The following is a 25,675-nucleotide window of genomic DNA, read 5'->3' as shown; positions in this document are numbered from 1 at the left end:
CTAGGGGCAGACATTACATGTAAATTGGTTTAAGTGATCAGAAACTGGATTAAACCTGTAACAGAACAGACATTCAGTGCACATAAACCATTTTGAAAATCGCTGAAACTGGTTTGACATAAACCTGCTTGAATGTAGTATCAGACTTAATTGATTGGGGTCAAATTGACTTATGCAATGTCTGTCCGAGACCCCTCCCTGGTTTAACTTAAATCAGAGTCCCCCAGCATCCCAGATACCTTGCAGACCTGGGTGGGGCTTTCAGCTCCAGAGACCTGGCCTGGCTCCTCCCCTCTTCTCCCTGGCTGGATCCCCGGCAGAGAAGGCACATACAGCAGTGTCTGCCCAGCTTCCCCATGCCCCACCCTCCACCACTCCCTTTTCCCTTCTCCCCTCTCCCATAGCATGGACCATAGCCAGTATGTGGTATGTCTGAATGTCTGTGTAAGGTAGACAGGACACTGTTCACTCAGGGCTTTTTGGAGCTAATCAACAGGTAGCAGGTAATGTCCCTCCATTCCTTCCTTGGAAAAAGTTGTTCAAGAAGAGGTTGGACTAATGAGAGAGGCTTTTGTTTTCTGGATGGAGTACTAAATGCTGTTATCAACTCCCTGTTGTGCTGGTCAGGAGCAGTAAGAGGGGTGGGGGAATCAGAACATCCTAGGCTGGGGCCTAGCCACGCCCCCCTCAGCTCAGCAGTGTGGAAAGGAAAGAGGGCTTCTCTAGCACCCGAAAGCTTCTAGCCTGAGCCAGTGCAGGCACATGCCTGCATTTCTTTAGTCCAGAGGAGATGTCTGTATGGTTACAAACTGGTTCAGCCTAGCTAGGTTAGACTAACCAGCAAAGATTGAATCAATTCAGGCTCAGGCATTTTGAATGCCTGTCACTAGCCATAGAAACTAGGTTCAGATTCTTTTCTACCTAGTAGCAATCTAAGGGGTACTTACATGTCTAAGTGTGATCCTATTTCACCTTGCCCACTGAAGAACTATCTATTTTTGTAATGCACCTCTCAGGTAGCTGTAAGACTAAGTCGCAAAAAGTTGGGAGGAGAAGGAAGACCCACCTCCTGTTTTCTCAGGGACTCATGGGAAATAAATTAGGATCTCATTTAGGCATTTACATGCCACTTACAGCCCTTATAAGTGGAATAGAATCCAGTCTTTACTTTCTAAGAGCACCTATACACATGCAGCAAGGCTGCTCCGACACACTGTAATTATAGAATGTTGGAGCAGACTTGATTAATTGAGCCTGCCAGACAGTGGTAATTATCATGCTCCAGCCAACTCCAACGTCATATATATCAGCATCCCCACACTGAAAAGTGACAGCGGAGGCACTTTAACTAAAATGGCAGTGGAGGCACTCATTCAATGGCTTTAGATAAAGCACGCCCTCCACCATTTTTCAGAGTGGGGACATTGATATACGTGACACTCCAAGCGCTTTAATTAGAGTGGCTTTCAGAGCTACTCTAATTAAAACACACCCTCCAATTCCCAGGGCACATGTATAAATGCCCTAAGTGACTTGAAATCTTAAGTGACTTAAGAATTCTTGAAATTTTTACCCCTAGTCCTTGAAGGGAGGGAGGAGTCCTGACTGATGGCTCCCTTTGTTAAGCCAAGTCTTCCATTAAGCAAATGTTAGCCCACATTTACAGACTATGGATAATCCAAGTTCCTGGTTGCAGAGTTCCTTTGAAAATCTCGCCATGCATCTCTTTCAGCTGTTATTCATTTGTAAAACAGGAATAATGTTTTCCTGCTTCACATGAGTTTTTTTAATAGAAGCTTATTCAGATGTATAAAGTATTTATATTGCATAGATGTAGGGTGGCACTTAGTAAATTTGTCTGAAATCTGCGGGCCATTTCAAATCTTGCTGGAGCCATTGGGCATGCTGGCCAAATTCCATTTCAGATAGAAAAGGGAACAGTAAACTTACCCTTTTTCAATTAAAAGCTGAGATAAAGGAAGTGAAGATAAAACTATGTGCAAATATTGGGGTAGCAGTTGATGTGATTGCAGTTGTGCTCATGTGCACATGTAAGCCATAAGCAGCTAGAGAGCAGCAATGAAACGTTTATACAATACTTAGAGAAATCAGAAGCAAGAGATTTTTGGGCAGAGAGCTGGTTAGTAAAAGGCTTTGAACTGCAAGCAAGACAACTCCCTGCTATTTTGATTCCTTCTGTGTTCAGGGAAACAGGGCTTTCATTACCTTTTTAAAATATACTGGATTGCAAAGAAACACCTGATTCCATAATTCATTCCCTTCTCCCCCATGGAAACAACGTGTAGGACTGAATAAGGGCCAACTCCTTGGGCTAAAAGAGGTAATGTGAGACTAAGAAGTATGTGAATGGCTAGACAGATTAAAAACAATCTGTCAGGAAATGTTATTCCCTTGGCTGTCATCCGTTTAAGGAATGAAAACAGTGTTTTGGCACAAAAGTGACCAATCACACAATAAGAATGGGAGCAAACAGCCATTATGAGTAGTTTTTTGCACAACTGAAGGTGCATTTACATGTGCCTATTTAAAGCACTTTAGGCTGATTTAAGGTGCATTAAGGGCAGGCATCTACACGTGCATGCCCTTAATACACCTTAAAAATGCCAATTTTAGGCTATTTGTGCTTAAATTTGATTCCTACAAAAGCAAGTATCAAGTTTAGATGTGAATAGCTAAAATACATTAACACTGTGTCTAGACTGACTGGGGACTAACTTAAGTCCTATGTTAATGTGCTTTAATGAGTGCATGTGTAGACGCATACCTAAAAATCACCTTAATGTACTTTAAGCTAATGAACATTAAATTTAGGTGTCTAAATGCACATGGAGACATACCCTGATATCCTGAAATGTATTTATTCAAATGATGCAGAAAATGCCTGATTAGTCCTTTTGAGAGAAATTAAAATCAGCTTAATATTTCACTAACCAAAATAATGGGGGACTAAATATGCAATGAGTATTACTCATAAACAGCTAACCTGACTTGAAGACTTCTGCTGAGGTGAATAAAAAGCTAGGAATTGGCCTTATATCTTGGCTGCTCATGGGAAATTCCACCCAGATCTTTTACTACTGTACAATGGATAACATGCAGATCAATTCCCTATCACCCCCAGAGTCCGGTAATCCTTCATACAGATAAAGACAGAATGGGAATCCTCTGCAACACAGAGAGAAATCGGTTTTCCTTTCTCGCTGTACACAGTGCATTTTAAGGGCACCAGTGTTCTTTGTATAATTTCATTCAGTCCTTTGCATCTGTAAGAATTAATGGTTAGAATTATTATTTTTTAATTCTGACTCCCTGCCCCTACTTTTCGCATAAAGCAATAGTTGGTATTATTTTTACCTAAATATTGCCTGGCAGAGCAATAAGAGCCTTATCCAGATTGAAGCTAGTGGCTGTTCTACTTTGTCAGGCTGAATTTCAAAATGAAGAATGGGTTTGGTGTCTACGAACACACTTCACAGTCTAGAATGGCAATAGTAACTACTCTCTGCTACTACTCCCCTTCACATACCTTCTTATGGGATTGCCTAGTCTCCGCCAAGCACCGTGTTGGAGGACTGCCTTTTAGAAGACCTTTTTCCCAGCATGCTGTTGCACAGGTGGCTCTTTACATTTGGCAGGGAGGGGCAAGCAGCTGAAACTTTGGCCTGGTCATATTGTAATGAACCTCTCCCTGTTGCAATTTTTTATTTTAGCTGTAAGTATTCTTATTTTTTAGTAAAGCTTATCCTAAGCATTTAGGCTAGGGATGGAAGTTACACATAAACTGGTTTAAGTCGTCAGAAACTGGTTTAAACCTGTAACAAAACAGAAGTTCAGTGCACATAAACCAGTTTCAAAAGGGCTGAAACTGGTTGAAGATAAACCTGGTTGAATGTACTAGCAGACTTAACTGATTTGGGTCAAACTGGTTTATGAAACTTCTGTCTAAGACTCCTTCCTGGTTCAAGTTAAACCAGAGTCCCCCAGCATCTCAGCATGCTTTCCAGCTCTGGGCTGGAATGTGCTGTCTGCTCCAGCAGAGAAGGGTTGGGGAGGTGGGGAAGCAGGGACTGCCCCCCCCAGCACATCCCAGCTGGGTTTTGGAGCCAGGGAGGGGATTTAAGTTTCCCTTCCCCTGAGTACCAAGCTTCCCTGCCCTGCTAAAAACTTATTGCTGGCTGCAACTGTGTACTACAAGTCCCAGAGGCACCTGGAAGTAGGAAGAGGAAGTGATTAGCAACCTTGAAGAATCCTGCTGTTATGATTCTGGATTGCAAATTCCAGATACTTTGGGGGCAGCAGGAAGAGGAAGCGAATAGATAGCCCATGCTGGCTATGTGCCAGAAAGCCATGCTCTAGGACCTCCAGCTTCTGGCCTGAGCATGTGGCTGCACTTCCTGGACCAAAATTAAATCTCTGCAGCTTAGACTAACCTGCAAAGACTGAATCAATTCAGCCTCAAGCTTCTTGACTGTCTGTACTTAGCCTTAAGGTCCTGTTTGTTATAGATCCTTTATAGACAGTTCAGGCTAAGCTGCTGCAAACTTGAATGTGGTTCATCACACCTATTGGATTCTAGCTATTTATTACATGACAGCAGATGCTTCTGTGCATAATGAAGGGCCAGATGCTGTGAGTATACCCTTATGGTTGCTTTTGGGTTGTTTTGTCTTGCCATAGCTGGTTCAAAAAGGCCACAGAACAGTAAGGCATTTATCCACAGATTTTCAAGGCTGTCAGCTGGCATGTTTCACCAAAGAGAAGAAAGTAACAGAAAACCACCATGTTGGAGATGTTTTAGTTTTCCAATATGGGGGCACAGCCTGCAGGATCTGCTGTGGTCCATCATAATCCAAGAACAACAGATGTTGAACCTCTACAGTGGAGGTAACGGTGACTCTGTTGTTACTCTGGTTCCAGCTATTCTCGTCTTAAGTGGTCTTGGCTTAGTTTTGGTTAGCTATCAAAACAGGACAACTGCCAACAAGGCATTCATTTGGAACTTAGTTATTCGTGTAGTAGGTGAAAAGGTTGGGTGTTGTGTCTGTCATTCTTTACGGATTTCCCTCGGGGAATTTTGGCAATTTAATTACTAAGAATTTCTCAGGTTCACCAAATACAGGCTAGAAACTGTAAATGACAGAGAAAGTGAGACAAGGGGTGTGAGAGAGTGAACGAGAGAGAGAAAAACTGTGATCTCTCCCAGATGTTAAAGAGAATTTCTTGTGCAGTTGAACAAAGGTGCAGTCTGTCCGATATCATTTTTATTCTAAACCTTCAATATTGCAGCTGACGGCAGAAAATGTGCAGTAAAACATGGGGAGGCCACTGGGTAATATCCACTGTAAAGTGTTAATTGCCTATTGAGGCTGTAAACTATGTCAATATGCCTAGATCTGAGTTATTGACAGACTCCTATTTATTCTAGCCTCACAAAGCTGGGCTCTTTAGAACTGGGCTCTAATCAGTCATGCTTTACTGATCCCACCAAGAAGCACCAGTCGATAAATGTGCTTGCCGTCTTAACCCTTTGAAGTTTGTAAAATTACAAGTGGGATTGATAACATTGATTCAGAGAGAACTCTTGACAGTAGGAACCCCTTGGAAATAAAGGTTGCCTATGGTGAATGACACCTACTCCCGTCTAATGGGCAGCATGGGTACCCACAGGTCAATGTGGGTGCTCTCTTACTGGCCTAGTTTCTGTACATGCTTCTGTGGACACCTGAAGTTTGAACTGAAGGGAACAGTTGCATTAGGAAGCATCTTGTACGTTCCTAGTGAAAATGACTGAATAGTGGTGGTTGTCTCAATATTTATTTTACATTTGGGATGGTTAAAATTCTTCGACATCTGTGATATGCTGTGTGATATGTTGTCTGTAGTTATGTAACTCCACACTTTTAGTGAAAACCTTAATTCATTGTATGATGCTATTATATGACTGTGTTACAACCACATAGTAGCAGCCATTCTTGTATTAGTAGCATTGTACTAAAGTAGTAGGGTTATTTAAAGTGGGTGGCTGGAGCTTTGAAATAATTGCTTTTTGCTGGTAGAAAAATAAATACAGATAAAAAATTCCCAACAAGGTAGGAAGGTAACCAAGGCAGAGATGTTGCTGCTATTTACCATAAACTATAACCAATACAAGGCATCAGAAATGTAGAAAAGAACTAGAAGTTGGTTTTTATTGTAAACAAGAATAATAATAAAAAACCCAGTGCCACCCCATGCTTACATGGCTGAAAATAATTACGTTACTAAAAAAAAAAAAAGAAAAAGGAAAAAAAAATCAAACGTTTCTGTTTTTCCTCCTCCCATGTTCCTTCACCCTCTGTGTTTGAGTGGTCACATTTTATTGGAAAAAAATATTTGTAGAGTGGGAAATGACTCCAAGCCTGTGGGTGTTGTAGAATGTTTCCTTCAATAGGCTTGAGAAGAATCAGTACAGAGAATCAAATTCTGTTCTTTAAGCCCAGGCTAAAGTAGGAAAATGAAATGGCTTTAGCAAACTTTCAGCACCACTTACCAACAGATGTAGGCAACAACTCTGTCTGAAAATATTCATTAATCAGGGTGAGGTGCAGAACTGATGTGATCATAGGCCTAAGCATGACTGCCAGTAAATATGTTTTTAAATTCTACTATCTGTATACACTAGGGTTAATGGTTTATAAAGATCCTAATTAACATGTGTTCACTGAAAGGCTTCCTAAACATACCTTGCTTCCCAGGTCTAGACAGGATCTTACGGGGAATTAAGATGATAGTTAATTTTTCTAAAGGTCTTTTTTCCAAATCAGTTTAACCCTGCCTCTGTCTGAGACTGTAGCCACATGGTTACTATTAATTAATGGGTGCTATACAGTGATCACCCATTCTATTGCTTGAAAATTTAGGGTCACACAGTAAAGTGTTGGGATTCACTCTGTGAGTAGTGCTGACTTGGGCAGAAGGAGTAGAGTTGCTGGCATGTGATATTCCTCAGTTATACCCCATGCTTTGTGGGTAGACAGAGGTTGCAGGTGTTCTATTATGCAGTACATCTCAAAGAACCTGTGATCAGAGCAACCCACAGAGTCAGGTATAGTTTGAGGATTGCTGCCTGCTGCGCTAAAGTAAATGGTTGTGTTAAATATGTCTGTTGGTTTTCAGCAGCCTTTTGTATTATATGAGGTGTCAGTTAAAATAGCCTCTCTCTTATTGGCAAAAGGAACAGTGAATTAATTTGATTTCAGAGCTTCCCATGCATCTTGTTTCACTGTATGTACAAACAGTAAATACAGGATAACTTAGAAAATTTCAGCCTGACTTAAGGGGTTTAGGTTCTTCTTCAATACACAATTCTTCTTCATTGTAATGGGAGTTAGGTGGCTAAATACCCTTGTCAGCTTTGAAAATCTCAAACTTGGGGCATGTGTGCATTATAATCTATGGCTAATTCAAAACAGGAGAGTTTATTTTCATGCAGAAACCTCTTTCAATAACTATGGAAAGAATGGCTGTTGCCTTGTGGGAAGGCTTTGATCTGATCTATTGCTCCATCTATTGCTGTCTAATGTGAGTGTGTTTTTTATTATGGACAGGTACTGGGGGTCCTTTTCAGGGAATTCAGTTGCCTTAGGTATAGCAGCTCTTTTTGAAATCTATGCAAGTCTTTTGACTATATAAGTCCTTAATAAAGTTTATATTTTAGTACAGATTCTGAAGTCCTCGCCCAAATTGAGAGGTATGCAATAATATTGGTAGGAGTCTCCAGATATTAGCTTGTTTATTCTGTTCATCTTGCACTTAAAAAAAGCAAGAAAATATGGGGCAGTCTGTCTTATCTTAGTGGAGGGCAATGCAGCTAAGTTATAAAGTTAGCTAGATGAAAAGCTTGTATGTAATGGGAAAAAAGGTATTGAAAACTAAGATTCACCAGTCACCAAATGCAGATCAGAATACTCAGTCGCAGGCAACGCAAGGACTTCCCCTTCAATCTGTCATAAACAGCAAGGTGTATAGTTGCATTTTGTAGCACATTTCCCAACCCTTATGCAGATCAGGGCCAAATACATATGAATTAAGGAAACCCTTTGGTCACCGAATTTTTCCTCTGTTGTGCCAAAACAGAGAGCACCAATAAAAGCAATAAACAATTGTAAGGAGAAATGAAAGGGGGGGGAAAAGGAAGCAAGAATTTTTTCCGGGGCAAAGTGTATTTAAATTGTTCCAGGGATGAACATCAGTGGGGTTTTTGTGCATGTTTGCCTTGTGTTTGATGAGGAGGTTTGATGATTGCTTTTTACCTCGTTTTCCACAGACACTTTGTATACTGTATTCTCTTTGAGATGTGACCACTAGAGAGCAGACTTATCCTAGTAACTGGAGCTAATTAGTGCTTGGCCTCTTCATTTCCTCTCCCCCCGCCCCCCTCCACCTCTCTTTTAATATATAGGCAGAGGGGATTTAGATGGTTCTTAGCTTTGCCTCCAACACTGTGCAATCTTAGGCCTAATTAAAACACCACAGACGGCCTGAACCCCACATTAAAATTTGATGAGGAATTGATCAGCCAAGCAAACAGGAAATTTAGCTGTGTGAGTGAAGGTAATGTTTGCTCAAATGTGTAATGAGGCCCATAGGGAATATTTATGGGGACCTTAGTGACGGCTTCAGCAGTTCCTTCTCCTTGATTTCAACTTACCTGCCTGCCCACTCCCTCTTAAGACTATAAGCTTAAGGACATCCAAGACTGCCTCAGGTAGAACTAGATGGACTATGTTTGACTGCGAATTTGCTCTTCAGAGCTCTGTAAGATGTGCCACTTTGAAATCCAAATACCCCTTTTTTGCTTTGTTTTTCATTTTAAATACTCGGTTCAAGGAAATATTTAATCACTATTGATCTGTGGAACTCACTGCTGCATGTTACTAAAGTAGCTTACTCAAAATAATCTCTTATTTATAGGGATAAAACTAGCAACGGCATTCACTTTACATAGGATGAAATTAGAAAGACTACCCATCCCCATGCTTTTGGGCACAAGTTGATTAGAGGAAGTCAAGAGGAATGCTTACCATGGCATATCAAAGCACAACCTTTATTCTTTCCTTTGAACTTCTAGTTTCTGACTGGAGCCAGTGTTGGTGTGCTGCTCATTGCATCGTTCTGTTACAACAGTGCCGCCATCTTTTAGCCTAGTCCTTCCATGTTACACTTTTTTGCAGTATTTATGAATATGAAAAGCTGCCAAAATGAAACCTGAGACTGACAGCAGGGTAAAGAGTTAGGGTCTCTCTTTCTAATGAACAGAATAGTGAGATTTAGTGGACCTATCATAATTTATATTTAAGGCGTTGTATTTTTGAAGTGTTGTACACACATAGGAAAATGAAACTATTGTAGAATAAGTAAGGGTGGGAATTTAAAGCGTGATAGCTAACAACTTGTGGGTTAATCTAAGCAGCAAAAAGACATTTATTGTGGAATAAACGGTCCACACACAAGGTTAGTACAGAATAGCTGTTGTGTTTTAAATTCACACATCAGCTTATTCTGCACTAGTGTCCCCAGACAGACAGGCACTTAAGCTCATAAATTCCTAAATCATCTTTCAAAGCAATATTTAGGCAGTATGTACCCTAACAGCACTTGATCAGTACAGGAATACTAGGATACTATGTTGGGAAAGCGCTGCTAGCATGGTAGTAGCTATACTAGCAAATATGTGCTTCTCCCATGTACAAAACAAGATTCCCAGGTAAAAGCACAGTTTGGCTCTATGTGCACTAAGGGTTTCTGCCTGCACAGATGGCCAGTCAAGGATCAGAATTCTTCTTACCCCAATCAACATAGTTATGCTGACATAAGTCTCTTATGTAGGAATGGCTGTTGGATCCTAGAACACCTTTACTTTTCAAAATATTACCATAGTATTTGATTGATTCAAGTGCTAAGTTAGTTTCTGAAAATGTGCAATGCATACAGTTAGCTTCTTTGAATGCATATGCCCCTTTTTATATCAGATTAACATCTGTTACCTAATGGGCAAAACCCAGCATTGGAGTTACTTTGTGGATGAGTTTACGGAATGAGGTTTTGCATTATGACTACAGCATTGTGATTCAGATCACTCTAAGAGTAATATCTACTTTTCATTTTTCTCTTCTTCATCAATCTTTGCCCTTTCTTAACATTACCAGCAAATGTATTATATTATCATCCAAGTCATTGACGATAAACTACTGACTAGTGACAGACCAAAAACTGATCCCTAGACTGAGTAGAGGCATTTGGAGAGGTTAAATGAGGTACAAAATAGCTGCCCAATTTGAATTTAGCTCATTCCGGTGTCAACTTTATACTTCCAGACCCAGTCTCAGTGACAGGCAATCAGTCTAAACCTGTATCTGTATAGAAGTTCCATGCATACAAACTGGTTTAAAAATTGTAGAACCCAGTTTAAGATAAACCTGGATCTATGTTGAATCAGACTTATTTTATTTAGGTCAAATTGGTTCATGAAACTTCTGTCCACCTTCCCTGTCCAGCCCCAGGGCTGGGAAAACTCAGCTACTGGGCCCAGGCTTAGGGGCTGCTCTTTTTCACCCTTTCCCCCCTCTTCCACCCCCCTTGCACTGGTTTTTTGCCCCTCTGGCCCCTTGCTCCCCACCTCTCCCCCACAATTAGCCAGCCCTCTCAACTTCCATCCCACAAGCAGCTCCAGGTGCAGCCACTTTTATCAGTGTTTGCCTCTGCCAGAGCCCAGCAAGTAAGTCCCAGTGAGGAGCAGAGTGGGAGGGATGGGGGTGTTGCTTTACTGGGGGGAACCCCATCCCACCTGCAGGTTGTGCCTGCCTCCCACCTCCCCATGGGTGGCACCTGCCCCCCCCATACATGGGTCATGCCTGCCACCTCCTACCCCACCCATGGGATGTGCCTACTCCCCCATCCCTCATGGGATGCACCTACCCCTACCTACCCCATCTGTGGGACGTGCCTGACCCTCATCCCCCAGTGGACCTCCAACCCCCTCTAGATTGCTGGACTCCCAACTTCCCTGCTAGTCCCCCCACTCTGATTTACCTGCAATCAGGCAGACATCTTGAATTGATTTAATCTCCCCCTAAAGCCCATGTATGTCTGTACTTGGGGATCTCACAAGAAACTGTCCCATTCATCATATTTTCTCATTGATAACTATATTTTGAGATGGCAGTGAGCCAGTATTTAATTAATCTAATATGTGCCCCTTAATTTCAGATAATGCAAATATTTTAGTCAAATTGCCATGTAATATAAAGTCAAATGCTTTGGGAAAACCAAGTGTACAAAAAAAAGACAGTTGCCTTTATTAACCAGACTGTAACCCCATTGAATAAAATAAATTTTTTGGACAAGATCTATTTTCCATGTAACTTTGCTGAATAGCCATTATATTTTTAGTCTTTAATTCTTTGTTGATAGACATGAATAACCTATTCCATTATTTTTCTAGTCTGTAATTCATTGGGTTCCTATGTAAATAATAAACAAATATCTATTAAAATATTAGCAGTCCTTGAATCCTTTGGACTTTTTTCCATTTCCAATATTTGTTAAATTAATGTTAGTTCTCAGCTAGTTCCTTTAAGGCCCTTGGATTTCAGGGTTTGGGCACCCAAAATGTTTAATAAATAGTAAATTAATCTTAGTACGCAGAGTACACAGCTCTATTGCAAAGTAAACCATTCAAGTCCAGGTAAAGTTAATTCCTGAAAAAAGTGTAGTAACTTTATAGTAAACTTTCTACATAGTATGTATTGTGTGTCCACTTCTCTATTTGATTTCATACTGGGATAACTTGGACAATGCAAACTGACTCTCCTGCCACCTAGTGGCTAGGCATTATAATAACACTTCCTGGGCTGCCAGTTTGGGAGAGGGAGTCATGGGTCTGCTCTTTATACTGAATTAAATTTACTGTGGATTAAAATCTGGGGCAGATTATGTGAAAGTAATGTTCTGTGTCTGCACATTAAGGTATCTGGGTCTGTCAATATAAAATGTTTTATCTTTGGCTGTTACCACCTTACATCTCGTTTAAACTTCGTGTTCCTGGTACATCATCATACAAGATCGAGAAATACTTCTGTTTTTTTTCCAAATACAGAAAAGAACTACATATTAAATATTTTTGCTTCATTATTTATGATTTTACCATCTGAATGAAGCAATAGTCCTATGTCTGATCTTATGATATTTTGTTCCTAATATGTTTAAAAAATGACTTCTTGTTGTCTTTGACTCTTTTCACCACTGGTATTTCTCTGATTTCTCTGATTTCACCATTGATATTTCTTAATTTCTCTTATCAGTCATCTGCATTTTAGACTTGCAATTTGTTTATTCTGTTTTATAATCTTTATATATTGAAAGGCTTTCCCTCAAATTTGTTGTCACAGCTCTTTAAGATGGAGTGTAAGGGCTTTTTGTTGACCAGCATAACTTCTTTTTATTATATTACCTTTGGGGCACCAAGTTGGATGTCCTTGAACAATTTCCAATTTTCATTAAGATTTTTCATGTTTAAATTTAATGCATTTAGTCAGTTATGTTGACAATTGTTTTAAGCTTTGGGGATTTTTTTTTTTTTAAATTTCCAAGACCTTCAGCTGAATCTAGCTGTTCTATAGTGGATGCCTGACATTATTCTCTGGCTTGAAGCTTGTAGTCCCATGTAGATTCAAGAGCTCCAGCCACATTTATAACTTCCTACACTTGTAAAGCTCCCATTGCCTTTAAGAAACTTCCTGTCCAGGTAAGTGGATTTGAAAGCTCAGCCTGTAAGAAAGAACCTATGTCAAAAGAAGGTTTTAATGTGAAAGTAATGTAATCAAGCACTAAGTTGCCTTCACCAACAATTAAATGAAACAGCAACTAATGGCAGGCTAGGAAGGATCAGCCTGAGGGCAGTTTGTAGCACTGCTTCTCTGAAGCATTGCTGTCTAACTTAATAAACATTTTTATGCACAAAGTTTCAATTAAAGGGAACACATTTTATATTAAAAATCAAATCAGGCATGAGTATTGATTGTTACCTGGTAGAAACAATGCCATGATAAGAAGGCACTGTTTCCTTCATGAAACCAATTAGAAAAACCTTAGGACTTGTACCTCTATGCAGTAAGCATAATACTACTGCTCAGAGCCTAGTTCAAACCATGTGCCATGCAGCAATGGGACAAGTTTATCGTACTGAATAGGTGTGAAACCCATCTTGAATTTTCATCTCATTGCCAGAGACAAAACATTTGTGTCTTCATTTCTAATGTTTATTTCAGGGTGCTCAGGAAAGACGGTTAGTTTAACTTTCTGGAAAATAAGAAAATGACAGTCTGTGGTCTTGTTAGGCCTTTTAAATATAAGCATCATTTGGCATTTCTAGGTTTGATTCAAAGGCATCAGGCACGAAGGTAAGAGAGTGTGTGTGAAGGAAGTAGTGATAATGGATTCCATCATCTTTCCTTGGTTTAAATAAGCAGCATTCTTTCACTGCTTCTTTTTCCTATTGGCCGTGTGCTCGGTGCCCTACTCTGTTTCAGTTTATATTAACCACTGCAAGATAAAGCCTCAGAGCACCTGCTTCAGAAACGAGTCTGCCAGCAACATGAAGCACAGAACAACAGAGTATCACTCAGAGACTTCCAAGTGCTGTATAAGCACTAATGTTGTATCCTCAGAATCCAAACTTTGGTAACAAATATTTTAATCGGTCTCAGAGATGGGGAAACTGAGCCACAGAATGTGACTTGCTGCAGGTGAAAATGAAGTCAGTGGCAGAAGCAGGAGCAAAGCCTCTTGGTTTCTAGTCCGTTGCCTTAACCTTAAGATCATTCCTAACTCATTTGTGCTGTGAAATATCACAGGAAAATGAAAGACGAAAAAGTGATACTGCAGTTGTATTGTGTGTTTAAGGGTAGAGAGTGGCTTGTCCAGCCTGAATGCACAAAGTAGGTAAGAGTGGGCACAAAGAGTCTCCTACTCCTGCACACATTTGCAGGAACTTGGACTCGAAAAATAATACCTCTAGGGGCATGACGCTGCAGGAGGGGCAGTAAGAGGTGAGGCGTGGGCCACAACCGAGGAGAAAAGTTCATGCCATAGCCTGTACTGTACAGCATACCCCAGCCTTGGGGTGTTCTCAGCCTCCCTGTATTCTTTTCCAGAACCCAAATCTAAGCATACCTCTATGCAGAATCAGAGTCTTGATCCACATTTTTCACTTTGGCCATGTTGCTAATTGAACAATAATTTTATTTAGTTAAAAAAGCATGTTCTATGAGACAGGCCTCAAGGCCTTGTCACATGTTTGTATAACACTTGGAAAAGAGGGGCCTATATCCTCCTTTAGTTCCCTAGATATTATCACAGTAGAGGCACTATATAATATTTTGGCTCTCATGCTAAACTGGACATGCCTCTTGTTTAAGAACTTAAGAAAAGCTACACAATAAAGCACATATGGGCTGTTTAATACCCATCATTGAAGCTGTCTAGCTACTTTTAATGAACTCATTGGTACTTCATCTAAGGGGTTGCTATCACTGCAGTGTATTGTGCAGTTTTCTGAGCTAATTTGGGTATCAAAAGAAGCAGTAACATGCAGCTTATTTAGGCTAGCTTGAGTATCTCAGCCTAAAATTGTAGCATGCAGTGTGGTCATACCCTGAGGCTTTACAGCAGAGCCTCCCATACACAAACAGGGTGCAAACCAAGCTTAAACCCAACTATTAATGCAGCAATGTGGGTCAGTCAAACTATACCAAATCAATGCCTTACCATAACTGGTTTTAGGTCCAGCAGTTCAGCTCCTACAGTATTTTGAGGTGACCCTAAGTGTGGTACCTTTTATCAAAAGTCTTCAACTTTTTTGGAAGGACTCTTTACTTAAAGGCCTCAAGAGTTCAATCTTGAAGGTAATTCCTCATGGAAGTTCTTCAGCATCCCAGGAAAGACTTCTTACAAATGTCCTGTCATCACTTCAAATTCAGTTCTGACAAGAAGCCACAAGGGTCCCATTCATAAAAGCCTTGCACATCACATTATGTGCCTACAGCTACTATAGACATTTCTGAGCTGCAATAAACTTTTGCTAGAGATGCCATACTTTCTTTTTAATCATGACATCTTCAAATTGCTGGACCTTGTTCTCCATTGGGTCTTGTACCTTGAGTGTAAGTATAAATGTGTAAGGTGAAAGGCAGTGGAGATATGAGTCCAGAAGCTCCTTGGTTCTCCCAGAGTAAGCTACCTGAAGTTGGTTGGGTCAGTATAACAGGATGACAAAATGTTTATAGATGTCTCATACAAATATATAACTTATGGTTGTGACCTCTAAGAATGAAGGGACAAACCTAGAGCTGCATCAACACGTAGCAAGTTGCAAAGAAATAATTAGCAGGGGAAGGGTCAACCTGTTTGTCAAAAGTACAAAATCAGATTAGAGAAGGCATTTTGGCTATAGGGCCTTCCTCAGGCTACAGAAGAACAGGATGTCATTTAGTTTTGCTGTGTCCTAGTTTCACCATGCCCTGAGGAAGCCCCCCAAGGTTGAAACGTTGCTTCTAATTGTTTTATGAATGGCTTTTTCTTCCCCTTTGTCACTCAAGATGACACTGTTATTAGACTGGACAGTTTCCGTTGGACAGACACTTCCTGACAAAATGATAGGCAGCTTCTCATTTCATATTCAAATGTCATTGGTTTGTCAAGACTTCCACATCTGTGCCAGTTTGTCAGTGGGCTGCGTACAGGCCTTTTGTACAAATAGGGATGTCTGGGGATCTGAGATAGAGAATGTTTTTGTTAAAATCTTACCAAAAAAAAATAAAAAAAATTCAAAGGTAAAAATAAATAATAAAAAAATGTTCATACATCATTAATAAAGCTTTTTGTTCGATGCTTGCAGAACACTTTGGGGGAATTAATTAAGCTTATCCCAGCCCTACACAAAGGGAGAACATTGTTATCCCTATGCTACAAATGGGTAAACTGAGGCAAGAGAAAGAAAGGCCAGAATTTGCAGGAGAGAGCTATATTTAGGCAACTAAGTAAGTGGTCTGGTTTTTTTTGCAAAGGAATTGAGCATCCTCCAGCACACTGAAATGAGGAAAGTTAATTGGTTCTTCTGAAAATTAGGCCATTTATTTAGTTGCTTGGATATGGATTTTAGTGCCTGCATTGTAGGCTTCCAAAGTGTATGGACAGATGAAACAATTATACTAATTTAAAAAGGGGAGGTTGGTGAAGGAGCAATCTGAAGCTGATCTTTTGAAACAGTTCCATGTGTCCCATCTCTCTCTCACTCTCTCATAGGAAGGGTAAACTCAGCCACTGTAATTTAACATCTTTTTTTTATTCTGGAATAAATTGCCCCAGTTCAACTTCCGCTTTCTGTGGAATAGGAGTGATCTCATAAAACAGTTATTATGGAACAACTGATATAAACTCAGAGACACTAAATCCTTAAAATTGGTTATCAGTCTTTTAAATAAGAATGAATAAATTGTTTTGTCTGTCCACAGCTCAAGTCTGAACATGATGGCCAGTAAGACCAGCTATGTTAATAGTAATGTATTACACACAACAAGACTGATGTCAGTCACTCCAAATACTGCATGACTGACCCCTAGTTTCAAGGGAAAGTTAAAGCTTTAGCAGCCAGAAAACCTATTCATTCATCCAAATTTTCTAAAACTGTGCTGCAACTTTGAAATACAAAAAAGCTATCCTTAAAACCAGTCACAATTGCCACACTGCAGTTAGAGATGGGCAGATTATTCAATGATTATTCAGACTTTCAGTTCCTCTTTCTCTCAGATTCCCTGGGAGCAGTTTACAGTTTTGTAAAAATGTATTTTTTTTTTATTTGCTAAATAACTTGCATCAATTCTTGGTCTGTAGCTAATTAATAAACAGCTCTTTATTGTACTGGTATTGCAATTGAGTAGGATGTATTTAAGTACTGGTAATTCCATCCTGCTTTCTGACCAGGTTTTCTGGAAGCACTTTGTTAAACTTACATCCTCCAATATCAAGTTTTTCTGTAAGTGCTCTTGTTCAGAGTACAGTATTTTCTTTCTATATATATTCCTCAAAGTTGTACTGTAGCCTAATTTTTTTAAAGGAACCAATGCATTTGGGTGTCCAGTGATTTTTTTTTTCTCCCCCAGAGGTTGGATATGCATCACTTCTTGAAAATCAGGTTCCTTTAAAGTGGAAAGTTGGACACTGAAAATATATGGCTTCAGTCTTTGCTCACACGCAACTTTAGTGGAGCACTGTTCTGAATAAGGATGGCTGAAACCAACCCCCTTATACTATCAACTAAGCTACATGCAAACACTACTGCAACCATTTCAAGTCGAAATGTTAAATAAAACAAAGAAAGCAAAAGCAAAAACCAACATGAATCAGCAATCAAATAATGTCTTGCTTTAGTGGCTACCCCCTAGGGAGAAGAAGTTTCAAAAGGGTGATGGGCTCCTGTGTGAGAGCAGACCTGCCAGGTCTGTCTGTACAACATAGCAAGTATTTATAGAGTGCTTAGAAATGTAAATACAGGGCACATGGAAATGCTGAATGCAGAGCATTATCAAAGATGACATGAATCTTGGAGCTTAATGAATTAGGCGACCAGCTTTACCTTGTTTAGAGCTTATTTTTATTTTGTCATACACATGGATCAATAAATGTATAAGTGAGTAGGGGGACAGAAATGAGCCCAGGCTACCACATGGCAGGGTAGTGGGAGGAGAAGTGCACATGGAAGAAGGGGAAATTGCATCAAGTGTTTTTTGTTTGTTATTTTTCTGCAGGTGCATCACTGACTAGGAGTTGATTTTCTGTGGAAATGCCCTCAAGGACATTAGAGACTATGGGCCCAGAGGAACCAGTAGGTCATCTTGTTCCACCTCCTGCATTACACAGGCCACAGAATTTCATCTAGTTACTTCCTGTTGAAGTTATACACAGAGGAGTTCTAAACTTTACTGCCATGATCACCTCCCCATATTGATCAATGGGAGGGGGTCCTGGCTTGTTCCCAGTTTTGGAAATATTGAGAACTGGTTTATGATAAATCTGGCAAGAAATTTTATTAAGGTTGATACCAAGGGGGTAGTAACCCAGAATAATGGAATTAAACTAAAGGGGAAATTGCAGCTGGCAATGAGAAGTGCTAGTCTGTGGACGTCTCTACAGGGAAGTGATGGAGTCCCTGATTTTTGTCTTTTAAAATCCTATTGGAAAAATTGCGCTGCTGGAGACAATCCTGTGTTTCTAGGAAGATGGATTCAGTGGGCTTTTTTGAGAGAGTACTTGTATAAAAATCTGTTTGGCAAGTTGGTTTGATGAGAGTCTGTTGGTATCTGTTCTGAGTGTTTTGTCCCATTTGAGATGAATAAAGGGGCATGTCCAGATGAGCGGGAACATGCACTTTGCAGCACCTCACAGGTTTTTGAGGCACTGCAAAATGCATGCAGTGCATGTGAAAAGGTTTTCCAGTGCAGAGCCAAAATTAGATACCAGGAAATCCTAATATAAAAAAAAAAATAAAAAAGCTTAAAATAAAGTGGAGCAGCACACATGGCTGCAGTGTGTGCCACCCAAAACTGGAGCTTGGGTGGCCAGAGCCTCACTGTAGCTGCTGGCCAGGCTCTGCATGCCCAGATCACTGCTGCTGCTGCCCCGGGAGGCCACTAGGATCCCAAGTAAGGCTGCTGAGGCCAGCCAAGGTACTGGCCCCAGCGTCCCTTACCCCAGCTGGCGTGTGCCAGGGCATTCCCTGGAGACACGTACCTGATGTTTGTACCTGGGGAAATACATATGCACACTCATAGGGATGTCGCCAAGGAGTCACCAGAAGGGACATCATGTTCCTTATCGTAGATTGAAGTTAAAGAGATTAGAAGGTTGGTTAAAGAAAAAATATATAGAGGAGAGTGGGGAAAAATCTTGTCCATTTCTATACATTTGAGATATTCTAGTGAGAGGGGAAAGAGGCCTGAAGTAACAACCTTCTTCAGAATATGGATCGGAAGAAGGGACAGGTCTCAGGAGATGCTGATCATTAGCTTCTTCTCAATGTTGGGTATAATAAAAAATATGGATTTAGGCTTTTCCATGCTGGGTTCCTAATAGGCATCCCAATTATAACTCTACAACTTGCAGTATTTCCTGTGGGTTAGAGGAAATGAAGTTCAAAGGAGTTGATATCGGGTCATTTCAAAACCCACTAGAGGGAGCTGATTTCCATTTCTTTGTACTATTTATTAAGTTGGGTGATTTAAAGGACAATTAAGGGAAAGAATGAAATGATAAACAAAGTCAGGCAGTTAAAATCTGGAAGAATTCGTGTAGCCATTAAGCAGAGCTGAGACACTTCATTCCCTATATACTCTTCCTTGGGTAACCAGATTTAGTGCAGTTATTTGCAGGAGTCCCAAATCAACTGGCTCAGTAAAATCTCAAAAAATCCAAACCAGATATACCCCATGTGCTGTTGGAAAAATATCAGGTCTTTGCCCAGACTTCAAAATATGTTTCAAATTTAGAGCCAAGAACTGGGAGTAGGAAGACTAGGTGCCTGCCTTGTAGTACATTTCCCATTTCACAAAGAATTAAGGATGAGCTATGACAAGGGAATGAATATGGGTAATAGTCCTTATGATGCCAATGAGATCCTTAGCTACACATTGTTGTCCTAGGTTGTATTCTGAGGAGTTATTGGACTTCTGCTGTGGAACTGCCTCAAAAATTCAAGCTTTGTTTTTGTAGTATTCTCGGTCCCGCTGTTCACTTTTAACTTCCCATTAGCACACAAAATTTAACACCTACCTTGTGATGTTGGCATCAAGCAGAATCACACATGCAGTGAAGGACCTGTATAGAGAAACCTATGGGATGAAGACTATCTGAATTACACACACTATGAATTCTCTTCTTGCCTGTCCTTGCAGGTATTTCCCAAAATTTTGTATGTGAAATGCAGTACTGTGCAGTGATTTAATCAGTAAGAGAACAGTGCTTTTGATATTTCAGTATGATTTTCATGCCAAACTGAGACCAAACATCAAGATTCAAAGCTGTTAAGGGGCATTTTTTGTTTTGTTTATATGCCCATATCATAATCTTGGTCCATAGCTACAGCTACTTTGGTACTGTAAGCAAATAAGCAATACACAACTCAGTTCAGAAGTATCAGTATACACGTGCCATGATGCACTGTGCACTGGCCCAAAGGATCCAGCTAGTAGTAGAGAAAAGGGAAAAGGCATAGGAGCTATATTTCCCATGAGGTACTGAATCATTATAACCTGTTTCAGATTAATATTTCAACTGAATAAACAAAATGTTCTCCCTTGAATGATTTTCCATATGCACATTTTTGCTGTGGAGGAATCCAAGGCAGTGCCACCAAACAGAAGTATGTTTTGGTATCTCCTAGACAAATAGTAACTGAAAGAGCACCTTGCCAAATGCAACACTGTTTTTTGGCGGGGTTTTTTTAATTTGCCCCCTCACCCCTCCTCCTGCCCCTTGGTAGAAAAATTCCAGTTTCTAGAAACTGAATTTTTTTCTTTGAAAAATCACATTTATGGAAAATTCCCAACTAGCTCTGATCTATGCTATGGTAAAAGAAATGAAGAATGGGTCTATGTATAAGATAGCTGAATAATTTATTGAAGAAGAGTGGGATTTGTTTGAGAGGGGACGGACATGTTTGTTCTATTGGGCAAAAATAATAGAAAGATTCATATTTGTGAAAAATGAGTAACTTTGTGCTTCTGCCTCAATTTATTTATTTATTTATTTTTTGGCTATTGAACACAAAACATGCTCTTTGTTGACTCGGAACTTTTTTCTTACAACATGACTTGACTTCTTTACCAAAAATTCAGATTTCTGTAGGTTGAAAAAGCATGTGAGAATTTTTTTGTTCTTGAAGTGAAAGCTACTCTTTCTTTTACCTGAGAAAGCTGCTATTTGTGTTGACAGAAATAGTCAATATTGTGACCTAGTAACAAATTATTCACATCAAAACTGGGCATCATTCCACATTTCCAATACAAACATAGTGTTCGAAATACAAACTTTACACTCATGAGTAGTTTCATTGACTTTGGTGGGATCACTCAAGTGTAAAGTTAGGTGCATACATAAGAATTTCTTTGTCAGTGGCACAGAATGGAAGGATGGTCTTGGCTTGAAGAAGCCGGACTGGTTAAAGTGCCCTCATTCTACTTCCCAGTTCTGCTACAAACTTCCTTTCTTGTCTTGAGCAAGTCACTGATTTTTTCACTTCAGTTTCTCACCTGTACATTATAGATTATATTTCCCTTCTCTCTCCTTCATCAGTTTGTAAGTTATTTGGGACAGATAATAATGTAATCATTATTACATCTTTATATCATAACATATATAATGCCCAGTGCCTAACACAATGGGAGGCGGATCTCAGTTAGCGTTTTTCAGCACTAATGAAATATTTCACAAAATGAAAACTGGGAATTTAACCAAATCTGATTTTTTTTTTTAATTTTAATTCCAGGTTTTAGGAAGAAAAGAAAGATTTAATAAAATGATAAATCCAAGTCAAATTGAGCCTGAAATGCTTGACAGTGTCACTGTAACATATTCACCCATTTGATCTTTCTCTTCCATTAATCCAACAAGCATCTTCTTTCTGTAAGCAATTCTCGGTTTGCTGTTTTTCACCCTCATCCACAATAAGCTTCTGCATTTGTTTCTTCTTCTTCTTGTAACCTAAAGATAATTCATTAAAGGAGCTCCCCCTCCTACTTTTTTTGATCCACCTCTCCACCTTCTAACAGCCCCCCTCCCCAAAACACCATCAATATTTCATAAACGTACAGTGACAAATGTATTTTAATGTGGTCCACAGAGAACCTGAGATTGATTGGCCTCTCAGAAATATGACACGTTTCAAAGCAGGATATTCATGGAGTGTTTTAGTGCCTACATTAGTCAGAGAGAAGCAGTGCCTAAATTTATCATAGTTATGGCTTTCTCGGTATCCATTTTCTTTTAGCCACTGACAGCAAGTATCTGAATGGTCCCTATTGATTGGCTTTAAAATGCATTGGCTGTGGGGGTTTTCAGATCAAATTAAGCCCTGACTTCCTGGAGTTTGTGCATATCTACAGCGCAAGTGCAGCAAAGCTGGCTTCATTCATGCTTATTTTCATTCACGAGGGCTTATGTGTACGGGAAAGGAGAGCTGAAATCACCAAGTGATACTGTAGGTGAACCTATCTCTTCACTTTAAAAGTGAGGAATTATGATCTTAAAAGAAAGTGGCAAGGGGGAGATGCTCACTGCAGCTGTTAAATTAACCAGTCTGCCCACAGAAACAGTACATGGTTTCGGGGCTGTGTCAGCCAGGGCCTGGAAATAGGCCAGCAAGCATTCATTTCTAAGTTACTATTGCAAATCCAGTCCAGTTCTGTAACAAAAAAGAGCGCTGCCCAAATGAGCTGATGATCTCTCAGCCTAAGTTCTTCACATGAGTATTTTATGTACTGTAAAATCATCTTAGTGCTGTTACAATATTCAGACCTATACAAAGTTTCAGTAGCCAGTAGGGATATGTGAACAATCATTTTTTAGCTTAGTGGCTAAATGGGGGGAAAAATTGCAAAAACAAAACAAAATTGTCATTTTGGGTTGACTAAAAATGAAAATGTTGTTTTTTCTTGCTAATGAGAAACACTGAAATAATTTCATTTGGGGCCAAATAAAACCTTGCTTGGTGTGAAATGAAACATTAACTTAATTTGTTGGATTTCATACTTCATTTTTTTAAATTAGATTTAGCAAAATATGATTTGGAAAGGTTTTAATGCAGAAAATTAAATGGTTTAAAAATGTATAAAGTAAGCATTTAGATTTCTCTGTTTTCTCCCTTTGTTTTTTTCTCAGAATTCATAGGTGTGTGGAGCTTGTCTGACCCAGCATACAGCTTCAAGACCACCCGACACATCGGGCCATGTGGCAGGTCAGACTTGGGGAGCCACGTGACGTGTGACCCAGTGCATTGGATCTGTGGTTGCATGTTAGGTTCAAAGCCATGTGGCAAGGCTGACCTGGCATGCCAGCTTTGGAGCCCTGTGCTGAATTTGATACTGTGTGCTGGGTCTGGGGCTGCATGTAGGACCCAGCCACAGACTAAGCCTGTATGCAGGCCTGACCCAGGGTGCAGGACCATGTTATTTGGCCAGGATACTCCCCATGGGTCCAGAAATGTGGCATCTGGGAAGTGATGGCAGTGTTAATTGCAATGTTTTCCTAAGCTGCACAAATTACCACTGCCACCACTCCCTCACCACCAAATTTCCATATTTGCGTGGATCCATTTTTCTTGCATATATAGGGCACACGCCCATTTTCATTAATCAGTGGTGCAGGCTAAAGAAAGTGAACTGGGGAAGGCAACTTGACCCCTGTCTGATTCATTCTTATTTTCAGAGCTGTGACCTGAGAGCTGAGGCCTGATCCTACTTCCATCCAAGTCAGTGGAAAAACTTGCATTGATTTCAAACTGTTCAAGTCCCTTTGGGTCCGATTCTATTTTGCCTATTGGGTGTCTAAATGGACTTACGCATCTAAGCATGATTCTATTCCACCTTGCTTGAGTCTTGAAAAATACATGAATGCATCTACTTTTGTAGCATACCACACTCTGAGCAGTAAGGCTGAGTCCCAAAAAGCAGCAAGGAGGAGGATGACCCATTTACCTTTTGCATAAACTGTTTTTCAGGTACTTAACCACAGAGGAATAGAATTACATTTAGGCACCTAAGTCCTCTTGGATGCCTAATGGATAGAATAGAATTTAGTTTTTTGTGTATGGTTTCTTGTCTAGAGTTGCTGGTTTCTTTGGTTTAGTTTCACAGATTCATGTTCTTATGCATGATCCACTAAAAAAAATCAGGATTAGTTGGATGTATATGGGTTTGCTAAAGCTAAGCCAGTTAGGGGAGCTGCTTTAGGGAAAGAAAGTTGTTCTTTCCCTACTTTTTTCTTGATTGTGACTCAGCATATAGACAAACCCCAAACTTGGATTTTAATTTTCTCTCCTGCAGAGACTGCTTGTGAAAGTTGGACATTGGTATTGTAGTTCCTCCCTAGCTAAGGCTGCAGTCCAAATCAATGCTATCAAGTATATAACCTAGCTCAAACCATGGATACCAGTAAGCTCTGAAAGGCATAGACAAGCTAGGAGTCAAAAATAAGTTGAGTGTTTGGAAATATTGTGGTAAATTTTTACTTCCAAGCCTATGCTGAAGCTGTACTAAAGGTCACAGGACCTTCTGTTGTCAACCTCTGCTGAAACTACCAATCTCACCCCAAGGAACTATCCAGGGTAGTGAACTGCTTCATCAATTCCAAATGCCAGTAGTATGTGGCAGAATCTAGGACCAAGTCCTGTGAAGGGAACTGTAAATATCACACTCATTTGGGAATTCCTCTGGAAGCATGGATTTGCTCAGCTGGCAGACAACAGCCTGTGTGCATTAGCAGAGTGCAAGAACTACTGAGCACACTAAAGGAATCTCCACTCCTGACCTGTGAATCTCACTGTCCCCTTCTAGATTAGAGAGAGAGAGAGAGAGAGAGAGACTCACAAGCAACTGATGTTTCTTGTGATGGAGATGGCAGTACCTCAGTCAGGAATGGAATCCTCCTTTCCTATTTCTAACATAGTAGTCCAACCATCTGGGTCAGAAACCCACTCTAGATTCATTGGCATTAAATAGCCATTACTCTTTTGGTATGAAACTCTGTGTTTCTGATCAAGCCCATAGACCAACCAGAGGTCAAATACAGACTCATTTGAGGTTGATATTCTAGACCTGGCACAATATAGATTCAGGATTTGAGAAACTGGCTTAGTGGCCCTGATGTGTATTCTTCTTTTAACAATGGATGTTTGGTATATGCCCTTTCTGATGGGTTCTTGGATGTTTTTGCCAGTGTTTAATGTTTGCCAGACATGATGCTGCTCCCCTGCTTGAGACAGCTTGTAGAAATGTAGGGGGAGGTCTTCTAAACTGGTATATGCCCTTCCTGAGGGGCACACCCAAAAATGGTGATGGGAAACTCCACCTTTGCCATTAGACTTCTCTCTTGGGGAATTGCATCATATTATTTGTGTTATGGATGTCCTTTCTTGGTCTGACCTGACTTCATTTTTTCATGCCTTGGTCATTTCCAGGGACCTAGGATTTCCATTCACCATGGAAAACCATGGATTTTCTCATTTTGAGGAGAAAGACATAGACTTTTTTTTAAGGAGAAAAGCACAGATTTTCTTCTTTAAAGGAGAAAAACATGGAAAATGGATTTCCCCTTGTAGTCTGGCAGAGTTCCAGCCTGCAAGGGGCTGGGGGGAACAGGGAGAGGGCAATCAGGCAGGGCTGCACTGGCAGCCAGGCAGCCTGGAGAGCAGCTCCTGCAGCTCCCCAAAGGTAAGTCTATGGGGCAGTGGGAGTGGGGATTGAGGACCCCATAGTGAAGGAGGGAGAGAGTTGAGCAGGGCTGGGGGTGAACTGGGGGCACTGCCCAGCCGGGGTGGTATGTGGGATGTGGGGCTTAAGACCTAGGG

At 40.3% G+C, this 25,675-nt stretch overlaps 1 long non-coding RNA gene across 3 annotated transcripts in view; it reads left to right on the top strand.

Annotated features, from left to right (window-relative positions):
* Nucleotides 1-25,675, top strand: part of LOC132252426 (uncharacterized) — a 269,114-nt gene that overhangs the window by 87,256 nt on the left and 156,183 nt on the right. For 2 of the 3 annotated variants that reach the window (XR_009464334.1, XR_009464332.1), the window contains exon 3: nt 17,865-17,941. The exons of the other annotated variant lie outside the window; for it this stretch is intronic. This is a non-coding gene — a long non-coding RNA (uncharacterized LOC132252426). The remainder of the gene's footprint in view (nt 1-17,864; nt 17,942-25,675) is intronic. 3 annotated transcript variants of the gene reach the window in all.

This window comes from Alligator mississippiensis, chromosome 9 (assembly GCF_030867095.1).
Source record: "Alligator mississippiensis isolate rAllMis1 chromosome 9, rAllMis1, whole genome shotgun sequence".
Classification (NCBI taxonomy): Eukaryota; Metazoa; Chordata; order Crocodylia; family Alligatoridae; genus Alligator; species Alligator mississippiensis.
Note: the sequence above shows the minus strand (reverse complement) of the source record. Positions and strands in the feature narration are given on the sequence as shown.